Below are 13,649 nucleotides of genomic sequence, written 5' to 3'. Positions count from 1 at the left end.
CCGCAGGGATCAGTACTGGGACCGCAGCTTTTTACAGTATATGTTAATGATATAGAAGATGGTATTAGTAATAACATTAGCAAATTTGCTGATGATACTAAGCTGGGTGGCAGGGTGAAATGTGAGGAGGATGTTAGGAGATTACAGGGTGACCTGGACAGGTTAGGTGAGTGGTCAGATGCATGGCAGATGCAGTTTAATGTGGATAAATGTATGGTTATCCACTTTGGTGGCAAGAACAGGAAGAACAGGAAGGCAGATTACTACCTAAATGGAATCAATTTAGGGGGCAGTACAAAGAGATCTGGGTGTTCTTGTACACCAGTCAATGAAGGTAAGTATGCAGGTACAGCAGGTAGTGAAGAAGGCTAATAGTATGCTGGACTTCATAACAAGAGGGATTGAGTATAGAAGCAAAGAGGTTCTTCTGCACCTGGAATATTGTGTGCAGTTCTGGTCTCCAAATTTGAGGAAAAACATTCTGGCTATTGAGGGAGTGCAGCATAGGTTCACGAGGTCAATTCCTGGAATGGCAGGACTATCTTACGCTGAAAGACTGGAGCGACTGGGCTTGTATACCCTTGGGTTTAGAACTCTGAGGGTGGATCTGGTTGAGACATATAAGATTATTAAAGGATTGGACACTCTGGAGGCAGGAAACATGTTTCCGCTGATGGTGAGTGCCGAACCAGAGGGCACAGCTTAAAAATACGGGGTAGACCATTTAGGACAGAGATGAGGAGAAACTTCTTCACCCAGAGAGTGGTGGCTGTGTGAAATGCTCTGCCCCAGAGGGCAGTGGAGGCCCAATCACTGGATTCATTTAAGAAAGAATTGGATAAAGCTCTCAAGGATTGTGGAATCAAGGGTTATGGAGATAAGGCAGGAACAGGATACTGATTAAGGATGATCAGCCATGATCGTAATGAATGGTGGTGCAGTCTCGAAGGGCAGAATGGCCTACTCCTGCACCTATTGTCTATTGTCTATTGTCTATTCAAAATCTCCTCACTTCAGGGAAGACTATATCTCTGGGCTCACCCCCACCCCCCACCCTTACCAGTTTAAATCCTCCCGAGCAGCTCTAGCAATTCTCCCTGCCAGTATATTAGTCCTCTTCCAATTCAGGTACAATCCATCCTTCTAATACAGGTCACTTCTATCGCAGAAGAGATACCAATGATCCAAAAATGTGAACCTTCCTCTCCTGCATCAGCTCCTCAGCCATGCATTCATCTGCTCTATCCTACTATTCCTATTCTCACTAGCTCGTAGCACCAGGAGTAATCTAGATATTACTACCCTTGAGGACATCCTATTTAAATTCATGCCTAACTTTCTATATTCTCCCTTCAGAATCTCATCCTTTTCCCTTCCCATGTCATTGGTTACAAATGACCTCCTGCTGGTCCCTCTCCCCCTTGAGAACATTCTTCACCCTCTCTGAGACATCCTTGATCCTGGCACTAAGGAGGCAACACACCATTCTGATTTTTCGCTGCTGGCCACAGAAATGTTTATCTGTGCCTCTGACTAGAGAGTCCCCCTATCATAATCGATCACTTGGAACCTGACGTACCCCTCATTGCAATAGAGCTAGTCTCAATACCAGAAACATGGCTGTTCATGCTACATTTCCCTGAGAGTCCATCACTTTCTACATTTTCCAAAACAGCATACATGTTTGAAATGGGGATAGCCACAGGGGACTCCTGCACTGCCTGCCTACCTCTCATATCTTTCCTGTGGTTAACTCATTTATGTGACTATATCTGTGGCTTTTCTCTCTTCTTATAACTGCCATCCATCACACCCCCAGCACTTGTAAGTTCCTCACTGCCTCTATCTGTTACTCCAACCAATCCGTGCGATCCAGTTGGATTCACAAATAAAGACACTTCCTGCAGACATAATCCTCAGTAACATGGAAACTCTCCCTAAACTTCCACATATGACAGGAAGAGCATATCACTCTACTAAAGGCCATTTTTGCTCCTTCACAATCTACAAATCCAGAAAACAGCACCATTTTATTGCTCTAAATAACACTGCTCCAGGCGAATTTACTTGCTATGGATTATGCTTTTAAAATTTAATCAAGAGACAGATTTCAATAAACACATAATCAAGAAAGAACCCACTCTACTCACTACTGTAGTCTTACAGCAAGGTTACATGTTAAAAACTATGCACTTATCTGTTCCTGTGCTGTGAGATCTCCCACACAGGTTCCTCCAAGATCAGTTGTGAATTTTGCTGTTTGTTACGTTTTCCTAGACGCACTCCAATGTCCAGAGATGCATGAATTCAAACAGCAAAGGCAGATTCACTGCTGAGTTAGTTAGCAATGTAGGTTTCTTTCTCTCTCTCCCACAGAGACCATGCAGTGGCTGCCTTTTGTCTGTCTTTCTCCCTTGTAAAAGTGCTGTGTCTTTTACTCCTTTTTCCATAAAGCTTCCAAACAATGCAACAGCTTATAAAACAGTTTCTGGAATTCGAGGAAGTCACCTCCAACCCCTGAAATACCTCAAACAAGGAGCAGATCTTACAATCACAATTTTTCCATCCTCCATCTTGGATTACCCGAGAACTCTGTGGGAAGCTAGGGAACCACTTACTGGGCCCCTTGCTAGATATTTGTATAATGACTACAGGTGAGGTGCCAGAAGACTGGAGGTTGGCTAACGTGATGCCACTATGTAAGAAATTGGTAAGGAAAAAACAGGGAACTATAGACTGGTGAGCCTGACATCAGTGGTGGGCAAGTTGTTGGAGGGAATCCTGAGGAACAGGATGTACATGTATTTGGAAAGGCAAGGACTGATTAGGGACAGTCAGCATGACTTTGTGCGTGGGAAATCATGTCTCACCAACTTCATTGAGTTTTTTGAAGAAGTAACAAAGAGGATTGATGAGGGCAGAGCGGTGGCTGTGATCTATAAGACCTTCAGTAAGGCATTTGACAAGGTTCCCCATGAGAGACTGGTTAGCAAGGTTAGATCTCACAGAATAAAGGGAGAACTAGCCATTTGGATACAGAACTGGCTCAAAGGTAGAAGACAGAGGGTGGTAGGGGAGGGTTGCTTTTTAGATTGGAGGCCTGTGACCAGTGGAGTGCCACAAGGATCAGTGCTGGGCCCACTGCTTTTTGTCATTTATATAAATGATTTGGACGTGAGCTTAAGAGGCACAGTTAGTAAGTTTGCAGATGACGCCAACATTGGAAATGTAGAGGACAGCGAAGAGGGTTACCTCAGAGTACAATGGGATCTTGATCAGATGGGCCAATGTGTTGAGGAGTGGCAGATGGAGTTTAATTTAGATAAATGCGAGATGCTGCATTTTGGAAAAGCAAATCAGAGCAGGACTTATACACAAAATGGTAAGGTTCATAGCTCCTTGAAAGTGGAGTCACAGGTAGATAGGATAGTGAAGGAGGCGTTTGGTATGCTTTGCTTTATCAGTCAAAATATTGAGTACAGGAGTTGGGAGGTCATGTTGCGGCTGTACAGGACATTGGTTAGGCCACTGTTGGAATATTGCGTGCAATTCTGGTCTCATTCCTATCGGAAGGGTTTTGTGAAACTTGAAAGGGTTCAGAAAAGATTTACAAGGATGTTGCCAGGTTTGGAGGATTTGAGCTATAGGGAGAAGTTGAACAGGTTGGGGCTGTTTTCCCTGGAGCATCGGAGACTGAGGGGTGACCTTATGGAGGTTTACAAAATCATGAGAGGCATGGATAGGGCAACTATGCAAGGTCTTTTCCCCGAGGTGGGGGAGTCCAGAACTAGAGGGCATAGGTTTACGGTGATTGGAGACAAAAAGGGGACCTAAGGGGAAACATTTTCACTCAGATGTTGTACATGTAAGGAATGAGCTGCCAGAGGAAGTGTTGGAGGCTTGTACAATTTCAGTATTTAAAAGGCAACTGGATGGATCTAAGAGTACGAAGGGTTTAGAGGGATATGGGCCAAGTACTGGCAAATGGGACTAGATTAATATAGGATATCTGGTCGGCTTGGATGAGTTGGGCCAAAGGGTCTGTCTCCATGCTGTACATCTCCATGACTCTATGACTCTGTGACTGACTTCGAGCTGGCTGATATAAAATATAATCAGTTTTGTTCACCGCATCCGACATCTGCACACACACATGATATGGGTGCGGGTGCGGGGGAATAAATAAGCACTACACTGTTTGACAGTAGTGTGGGGGAAAGCAAGAGGAAAAAGGGGAAAAAAAACAAGATTAGGTTGCCCTGTGTGGATTCTGCCTTCATGTGTGGACTCTGCCATTATGTATGGACTCTGTTTTTGTGTTTAGATTGTGTCTTTGTACATGTACCTTGCCTCTGTGTCGATATGTAGAGCTGACCCAACAGATAGCTTGGCCTGTGTGTAGGCCGACCAATAGCTTGGCCCGTGTGTAGTCCAACTGACAGCTTGGCCTATGTGTAGGCCGACTAATAGCTTGGCCTGTGTGTAGGCCGACTGACAGCTTGGCCTATGTGTAGGCCGACCAATAGCTTGGCCCGTGTGTAGTCCAACTGATAGCTTGGCCCGTGTGTAGGCCGACTAATAGCTTGGCCTGTGTGTAGGCCGACTGACAGCTTAGCCTGTGCGTAGGCCGACTGATAACTTGGTCTGTGTGTACTCCCACCAATAGCTTGGCCTGTGTGTAGGCCGATTGATAGCTTGAAGAATGTGTGTATGTCTGTAAAATGTTGTACTACTGATTGATATGAGATGTGCTTCTACACAATGTTTATGTCAATGCCTCTGTTCTTCAGCAATTTGTCTGATGTATAGTGACTTTGCCATGTATCATGGCTGAGACACGATCTTTATGTGGACTAGAACTTACTGTTTAAAATGCGATGTGCTTTTGCACAGTGTTCTCCATAGTTTGTCATGTCATATTTGCAGCATCCTATGTGGACTTCAATTTACTGTATGAACTGAGACATTTCTCTGTAGTATGCTCTTTGTGTTCTCAAATCAGGCGACTGACTCTGAAGTGGCTGGCCACAGCCAGTGTACTGTGCACAAATAAAGGGTGACTTGGTGACAACGTACCGATCTCTCTGCAGTTATTTCCCTAGGACTCCTAAGTCTCTTTGTGCTTCTCATTTCCAAAGTCTTTCCCCATTTAGAAAATAATCTATGCCTCTAGTCTTCCAACACTTTCCCACATCGCATGCCATCTGCCACTTTTTTGCCCACTCTCTCAGCCCATCAAAATCCTTCTGCAGCCTGACAGCTTTCTCAATACTGCCAGTTGTAATGATTGTAACTAGGTCAGCCAGGTGGACTTCATTGAATATGGGTTCCCTGACTCAGGCTAATAATCAGTTCCAGTTGAGAGTGTGGTGCTGGAAAAGTCCAGCAGGTCAGGCAGCATCCGAGGAGCAGGAGAAGCAACATTTCAGTCATAAGCCCTTCATCAGAATGCTGTCAATTCTCCTGCTCCTCGGATGCTGCCTGACCTGCTGAGCTTTTCCAGCACCACACTCTCGACTCTGATCTTTAGCATCTGCAGTCCTCACTTTTTCCTAGTTGATAATCTGTTCCAATTAGGGACAGATAAAAAGAGGAGTGTCAGATATTCGGACAGTCTGAGAACTGGCTCTGAGGGAGCTGGATCAATGTTTAGGACTTTCCACGTGTAAATAAAGGATGACTTTGTGACAGGATACTGGCCTCTGTGGAGTTATTTCAATGGCAACAAGAGAAAAGCATGCGCTTGAAGAAATTTGTTCGCATAAGTCATCTTTTGAGTTGGGGTAAACACTTCTGGCAAAATGCCATTATCTGGGAAGCTTGACTCATTGATCTTGCCATCTAAGATTGGTCCCAGTATGTGGAAAGGATGTGTTATGTTTTCCAAGCAAATGATGTTGGGGGTGATTAAAAGCAACAAGTATTTCTCCTGACAGTTTGTTGACCCACAGCCTTTTTTGGTTTTTTGGAAGCCAGACTTTTCCTGAGGCACCAGATAGTAAAACATTTCTAAAGTTGACAGATATAGTTAAGGAATCCTGAGTCATTATTGTTTTTACTCAACAATTCGAGAACTACAGGAATCCATGTTGGGATTTTTGACTAGGTTAAGAAGACTGGCAGAGGCACATGAGTTTGGTTTCACCCTTAATGAGATACTGAGAGTCCAGTTGGTTTATGGGATTAATGTTGTAGCCATGCAAAAGTGCTTACTAACAAGGTCCAACTGGACTTCAAACAGGGACTACAACTGTCTTTATCATTGAAAAATGCAGCAAATGAAGCATATGTGCAGCAGGGCCTTCTGGTGGAAGTGGACACCCTCGCCAGTCTGACTGCACTTGGGGAACACCACTTAAGTGAAAGCAATCGCGTAGCCTCACTCAGGACATAACCTGAGCAGTGGGACCCCAGGTCAGCCCATGGCAAAATCCCAAAACAAAGCCAAGCCTCAGCCAAGTGGCTAAAAGATCCTTCAGGATCCAGGCCAGCTAGCCAGAGACTGCAAAGAAGTCCACTAGGCCTAGAGTGAGTAAGAGAACTCATGGGCCAGTATTCAGGAGAGTGCACACCCTGGAAAGTCTACCTGCATCTGATTTGGAACAGTTAAGTTGCTGAGCAACATCCAAATCATAACTAATCAAAATAAACATCGTTTGAAACGGTCACCCAGTTCTAATGGAGGTTGAATGGTTAGTTGGATTAGCCATGGGACATGCAGGGTTGGAGGGAAGGGATAGCTCTGTGCGGGATGTTCTTCAGAGGATCAGTGTAGACTTGATGGGCCAAATGAGCTGCTTTTACACTGTATGATTTTATACTGGGAAATGTTTAAAAAGTAAGGGTACAACTTTGGTGCTGGTCTCTTACGAGAAGCAGCTGGTTTAGTTACCACTGATTGTAGTAAAAGGCTCAGGCCCAAGTTTGATGGGGTGAAATTGGTTGAAAAAAAATCACATTTTGAACATTTTTCAGTTAGAAAATGGAGGAGAAAGTGAGGACCGCAGATGCTGGAGATCAGAGCTGAAAATGTGTTGCTGGAAAAGCGCAGCAGGTCAGGCAGCATCCAAGGAACAGGAGAATCGACGTTTCGGGCATAAGCCCTTCTTCCTGAAGAAAGGCTTTTGCCCGAAACGTCGATTCTCCTGTTCCCTGGATGCTGCCTGACTTGCTGAGCTTTTCCAGCAACACATTTTCAGCTCAATTAGAAAATGGCTGACTGAATGAAGTCCTAATTAAATAGCCGAACATTTTTCAGTAAGGTCTAGGAACTATCAAAGGAGACAAGGCCACCTTACATGTTGACCAGGACGTAACTCTATGGTTCTGTAAGGCCCACCTTACAGGCAAAAATAGAGGCAGAAATCAGAAGACTGAAAAACAAAGGAATCATCAAACCAGTCCAGATTTCAAAGGCTGTGAAGTCCGACGGGCTGGTTCACCATTGTGGAGGTTTTAAAGCTGGATATACACATACTGGATTTATACATATAGCTACTGGAGGGGGGGGTGCGCTGGACATGAACCATGAATACTTACAATTATGGTTAGATGAGGATTCCCATACACAAGCCACAATTCACACTCATAAGGGTTTGTACCAATACGTGAGACTACTATTTGAGATATTATCAGCTAGTACAATTTTTCAGTCGACAAAAGAGAACATTTTACAAGGTATACCCCAGGTGGCCACTTGACTAAATGATGTGCTAATAACAGGGAAGATCAATACAGAGCACTTAGAGAACTTGGACATAGTCCTTAGACGTTACTCCCAGGCAGGTGTATGCTTCAGAAGGGAACAATCTGTATTCCAGGCATTCCAAGTGACCTATTTGGGCTAAAGAGTTGACAAGACCGGGTTACACCCATTGGAAGATTAAGTGAGGGCAATCAAAGGTGCCCAGCTCCCATGTCTGTACCAGAGCTTAGGTCTTTCCTTCAGCTGGTGAATTATTGCGGAAGGTTCATACATAACCTGGCTTCCATCCTGGCTTCCATTCCTAAAAAATCACGTAGCTTTCAGGGAATTGAAGAGACAGCTATCATCTTATGATCCCAAGCGAGATCTGGTATTGACATGCGAATGCTCATGAACGGCACTAAGGTAGTATTAGCTCCTAAGTGATCCAATGTAAAGAAATGTCCAATAATGCAGATCATAAATATGCCCAAGTAGAGAAGGACGTTTTGATGGTCATATTTGGAGTCAGGAAGTTCCACCAATAGCTTTATGGATGCCAATTTGTAACAATAACAGACTACAAGCCCCTGCTGGGTCTACTTAACGAAGGCAAGGCATTACCGCCCACAGTTTCAGGCTGAATTCAGTAATGGGCTGTAATACTAAATGCGTATAATTACAAGTTGGGTCATCATCTGAGAAGTCAAGTAGCAAATGCAGGTGCATTGAGCTGTCTCCAACAGGCAAATACACCACTGGTAGTACCGCCACTGGAAGAATGATTTTAAGTTTGCTGGACACACTTCCCAGTCACAGCTGACATTACACGTTGGACACAGAAAAATCTGGTCCCGGCAAAACAGAAACAACTGGTGGTAATAGGGAAACCCAAAGGGCCATCACAACCAGACCTGAAACCTTTTTGGACCCAATGAGACCAGATCACAGTTGAGAATGGCCTATTATTATGGGGAGCAAGAGTAATTGTCCCAAGAAAAGGTCACAGCCAGATACTGGCTAAGCTCCACCAGTATCATCCAGAGGACTTCAAAATGACAATGTTAGTGAGAGGTTAGGTCTGGTGGCCAGAATTGGATGCAGACATAACCACATTGTTGGGGCAGTGCTCAGAGTGCCAACAAGGACAAAAATTTACTGCCAGCAGCTACCTCACATTCGTGGGGATGGCCAGATAAACCTGGACTCAGTTACACATGGGCTATGCAGGTCATTTCCTGGGCCTAATGGTCTTAGTCATTGAGGATGCCCACTCAAAGTTGGATGTGTATAAAGTTCAATTGTCAAACTTGGGAATATCGACATAAAAAACTGCTTGCATCCTTTGCAATACACGGACTCCTGGAAGTGTTGATCACAGACAATGGGCTTTCTCCAAGTGAGACAGACAGTATACTACAGGGAGCAAGGTTTGGTGCAGGAATCATGGAAATAGCCCTGCATGGGTGAGAGCTTGGTCTACATGAGGTCAGGTCGAGTGACATATAAAGTTTGGGTAAGAGCGATGGTCCTGAACAAACACATGGACTATATGAAAGCTGCAAACTCACAAACCGTGTAGGAACAAAACACACCTTGCTCTTGGAAGAGTCAGAAAGGCTGTTGAAACGTGTGGGTTCTCCCTCTCCATCAAGTGATTTCAAAATCTGAGATGGACATGGTGGATGTCACCTCATTGACTGTTTCGTCACCAGAAGAAGAGAATGAATTTCCTTAGACATGTTCCAGGTACAACAGGCAAGTTACTGTGTGTTACATGCTGCCCTTTTCCAGGGTACAATCAGAGAAACCTGACCCAGTGCTAAAACCCACCCCAGGAGAAACTGCAAGAGAAAGAGCCAGCCAATGTCCTTGTACTCAAAGGAGGAGGGATACAGTGATTGTAACGAGGTCAGCCAGGTGACCCTCATAGAATATGAGCTCCCTGATTGGGGCTGTTATTCTGGCCCAATAAGGGAGTCCTGGCTGACAGATGAAAAGAGGATTGTCAGAGACTCTGGCACTCTGAGAGGTGGTTCTGAGGGAGCTGGATCAGTGTTAAGGACTTCCCATGTGGAAATGAAGGGTGACTTGGTGATGGGATACTGGTCTCTGTGAAGTTATTTCACCTGTCCTTTCACCTATCTTTGTGTTGGTGGATAGAATTGACCCCTTAATTTGGAGAAGAGAGGGATATTACCTCAGTGACGACAGGTGACAGACCTGCAATATTACCATGTTTTGTGTCTACGTGCGACTATTACCTTCTCGTTTTGCACATTTTTCTGTTTATGGTACCATAAATGGAACATGAGTTAGGTAGAGAGTAAACTTGAACGGGGAATACTTTTTGTAAATCGTCCTCTTCCTCATTGAATGTCATTCTCCCTCTCCATACCTCTTTGATTTTCTCTGCCTCACTCTGTACCTCTCTCTGTTTCATTCTGTACCTCTCACTCTCTCTTAGTCTATATCTCTTTCTGATTTGGAGATGCCGGTATTGGACTGGGGTGTACAAAGTTAAAAATCACACAACACCAGGTTATAGTCCAACAGGTTTAATTGGAACCACACTAGTCCTATCACCTGATGAAGGAGCGTCGCTCCGAAAGCTAGTGTGCTTCCAATTGAACCTGTTGGACTATAACCTGGTGTTGTGTGATTTTTAACTTTATATCTCTTTCTGTGACTGTCTCACTTTGTACCTCTCTCTCTCTTACTGTCTTGCTATGTATCTCTTCCTGTAACTACCTTGCTGCGTGTATCACTGTCTCACTCTGTCTCTCTGTCTCACTCTATACTCTCTCTCGTGCTCTCATTCTGCACCTTTTTCTGTCACTATCCCGCTCTGTGCCTCTCACTAACTCACTCTTTATCTCTCACTGTCATGTTCTGTATCTCTCTTGCTCAGTATCTCTCTCTGTTACTGTCTCATTCGGTATCTCTCTGGTACTATCTCACTCTCTACCTGTCTCTCTGTCTTGCTCTGTCTCTCTCTGTCTCAATAAGACCCTTGAGCCTGCTCCAACATTCATTGGATCGTGGTTGAGCTCTGGTGAGTAGAGTCACTGTTTACCATCATTCATAAGACAATCCCCCCAAACGAGAGATCATCCTAGTGAACCTTCTCTGATCTGCCTCCAATGAAATGATATTTTTCCTTAAATAAAGGAACCAAAACTGTTCACACTACTCCCGATGTGTGGTCTCACTACTATTTTGTACAGTAGCAGTAAGAATTCTCTACACATATTCCAACCCCCTTGAAATAAGGGCCAACATTCCATTATTCTTTCTGATTACCTGCTGTGCGAGTTTTCAGTGTTTTATGCATGAGTACCCCAAGTCCCTTTATGTTGCAGCTGTCAACACCTTTTCTCTATTTAAGTAATACCCTGTTCTTTTGTTCTCTCTTGCAAAATGAACAACTTCACATTTTCCCACATTATACACTATTTGCCAACTTTTTTCTCACTTAACCTATCAATATCTCTCTGCAAACTGTCTGTATCCCTCTCACAGCCTGCCTTTCCACCTATTTTTGTATTGTCTGCAAATTTGGCTCCAGTGAATTAGCTTCCTTTCTCCAAGTCATTAATATATATTATAAGTAGTTGCGGTCCCAGCACTGATCCCTATGAAACTCCACAGGTCACAGGTCGCCAATGTGAAAAAGAACTCCCCTCCTGACTCACTGTTTCCTGCCCATTAGCCAATTCTCTATCCACGCAGATACTAAACCTCCAACACTATGGGCTCTTATCTTTCAACTTAACCTTTTGTGAGGTACCTTGTTGAATGCCTCCTGGAATTCCAAATGCAACACATCTACCAGCTCTCCTTTATCAATTCTGATTGAGACTTCTTCAAAAAAAACTCAAATAAATTAATCAGGCACAATTTAGCTTGCACAAAGCCAAACTGAATATGCTTGATTAGATTATGATTTTCCAAATGTGCTGCTATTACTTCCTTATTAACTGATTCTAACATTTTCCAACAATAGATGTTAGGCTCACTCTGTACCTCTCTCTGTCTATACCTCTATCTGTTTATGCCTCTTTGCCAGTGTCTCTCTCTATTTATGTCTCTCTCTACTGATCTCTCATTCTGTGCCAGTGTCTCATTTTGTACCTTTTTCTGTCTGTACCTCTCTCTTTCTATGCCTTTATCTGTACCAATGTCTTGTTCTGCACAGCTCTGTCATTTTTCTTGCTTCCTTTCACTGGTTCTCTCTTCCCATCCACCCTTTCTCTGCTTCCCTTCCTCTGCCTCCCACGTTAATATGTTTGTCCCTCTCCCACACTCTGACTCTCTCTGACATTGCTTCTTCCTCTATCCTTCTCTTTACCTCCCTATCTCTGTCTACCTCCCTCCCTCTCTCCCTTAGGCTGATATGGTCTCTCTCCCTCACTTTGCCTTTATCTCCCTCCATCTCATCATTCTCTCTGCCTACCATTCCTCTGCGTTCTCTCTCTCTCTCTCTTTCCTGCTCACACTCTCTCATTTGTCCCCCCACCTTCCAAACCTCACTAGTCCTCACTAGGTTTCTGGAAATTTGAAAAAAATGTTTTATAATAGAGATTTGATACAGAGCGTGTAATACTGAGAGAAAATGTTTCACCAACAAAGTAGGAGGCTAACTGTTGCGATTTCTGCAGTAATGTTATTTGGTGAATTCTCCTGCCCACCAACAGACCCGGTTGCAATCTCCACAGCCTGAAAGAATCAGGACTCCATTCTACCTTTCAGCCTCTTACACAAGAAATAGCAAAGGCCAAGATCAGAACATGGTAAAAGAAGCTGAAGGATAGCAGCAGTTTTAGCTGAGACTGGAGAAAGACCCACACACAATGCCTCTAACCTGCTGATGCTGGGTGTTGCTTTGCTGCTGAGGGGAGCGGATGCTTCACGGTTAATCTGGAGCACAGCCACTTCCTACTCACTCTTCACATTGATGAAGGTTGTCGTCTATTCATATGTCCGCAGCACTGCTGCCCACACAAGTGTGGGAAGTGTTTTCAGAGCTAAGCCGAGCAGACTGGAGTCTTGGAGCACTGAGTGTTTTCCAGCAGGGGTTGTGTGGGTGTACATAATGACAGGCCTGGCTTCAAACCACACAGCAAGGGCTGAGGGAATCATCACCACATTCTGTGAAACATAGTACAGCACTGATCAGCCCACCGTGCTCCCGTGCTCCCAGATTCGGTGGGGAAATATGCTGGCAATCTCAATCGAACTGTGTAAACAGTTTCCAAGTTACTAACGGAGCTTCACATCACCAACAGGGAGTAGCTCCAATGGAGGACTTTGCGATGAGTCGAGAACCCAAATAAAGCAGCAACTGCGATATTTCAGGAATCTGATCAGAGTGTTGGAACAAGAGGAGGCAGATCCAGATCTATGACGTTCACTCCTTACTCAGCTCACCGGCAATACAAGCAGTAAAACCGGCCTTCGAATCTCTAGGTTACAGAGAAAGGAAATCACTCTGGACTCCTGTTCCAATTCATTGTCCAGTGAGCACCTCATGAGAGAGAGGAGAATCTTGAACAGCCAGCGTTGAAACCTGGGTTAAAGAGATGTGACATCACCCAGGATTCCTGATTCTGATCATGGTGCAGGTGTTAGACTGAGTCAGGGAGAATACCTGCTCCTGATCACTGTGCAAAGAGCTCAAGTTGAAAGAAAGTTGAAATTTTGCCAGTTTCGCTGGCAAAACCGGTCATCAAGTAATGATAATTTGCAAAGCAACTTCCTTCCAAACAAAACTCAGCAACTATGGCAGCATCTCTGGACAGGGAAACAGTGTTAATGCTTTGAGTCCAGTATGATTCTTCTTCAGAACCGGTTTTTATTTGACCTCCTTCTGATCATTGTCCAGTGAATTCAGCTGTGGAAATTGGGAAATCAGCCAAGGGTCTTGTTCCTGATCGCTGTCCAGTGGATCACTCCTAAAAAATCA

General features: G+C 44.3%; 1 protein-coding gene across 1 annotated transcript in view; it reads right to left on the bottom strand.

The window, feature by feature from the left end:
* LOC122559937 (transcription factor HIVEP2-like) overlaps nucleotides 1–13,092 on the bottom strand; it is a 72,050-nt gene extending 58,958 nt beyond the window's left edge. The window contains exon 1 of the mRNA XM_043710046.1: nucleotides 12,549–13,092. The gene's annotated coding sequence lies outside the window, so the exon portion shown is untranslated. The remainder of the gene's footprint in view (nucleotides 1–12,548) is intronic.
* Nucleotides 13,093–13,649: the final 557 nt, after the last annotated feature.

Source organism: Chiloscyllium plagiosum, chromosome 20, assembly GCF_004010195.1.
Source record: "Chiloscyllium plagiosum isolate BGI_BamShark_2017 chromosome 20, ASM401019v2, whole genome shotgun sequence".
Classification (NCBI taxonomy): Eukaryota; Metazoa; Chordata; class Chondrichthyes; order Orectolobiformes; family Hemiscylliidae; genus Chiloscyllium; species Chiloscyllium plagiosum.
Note: the sequence above shows the minus strand (reverse complement) of the source record. Positions and strands in the feature narration are given on the sequence as shown.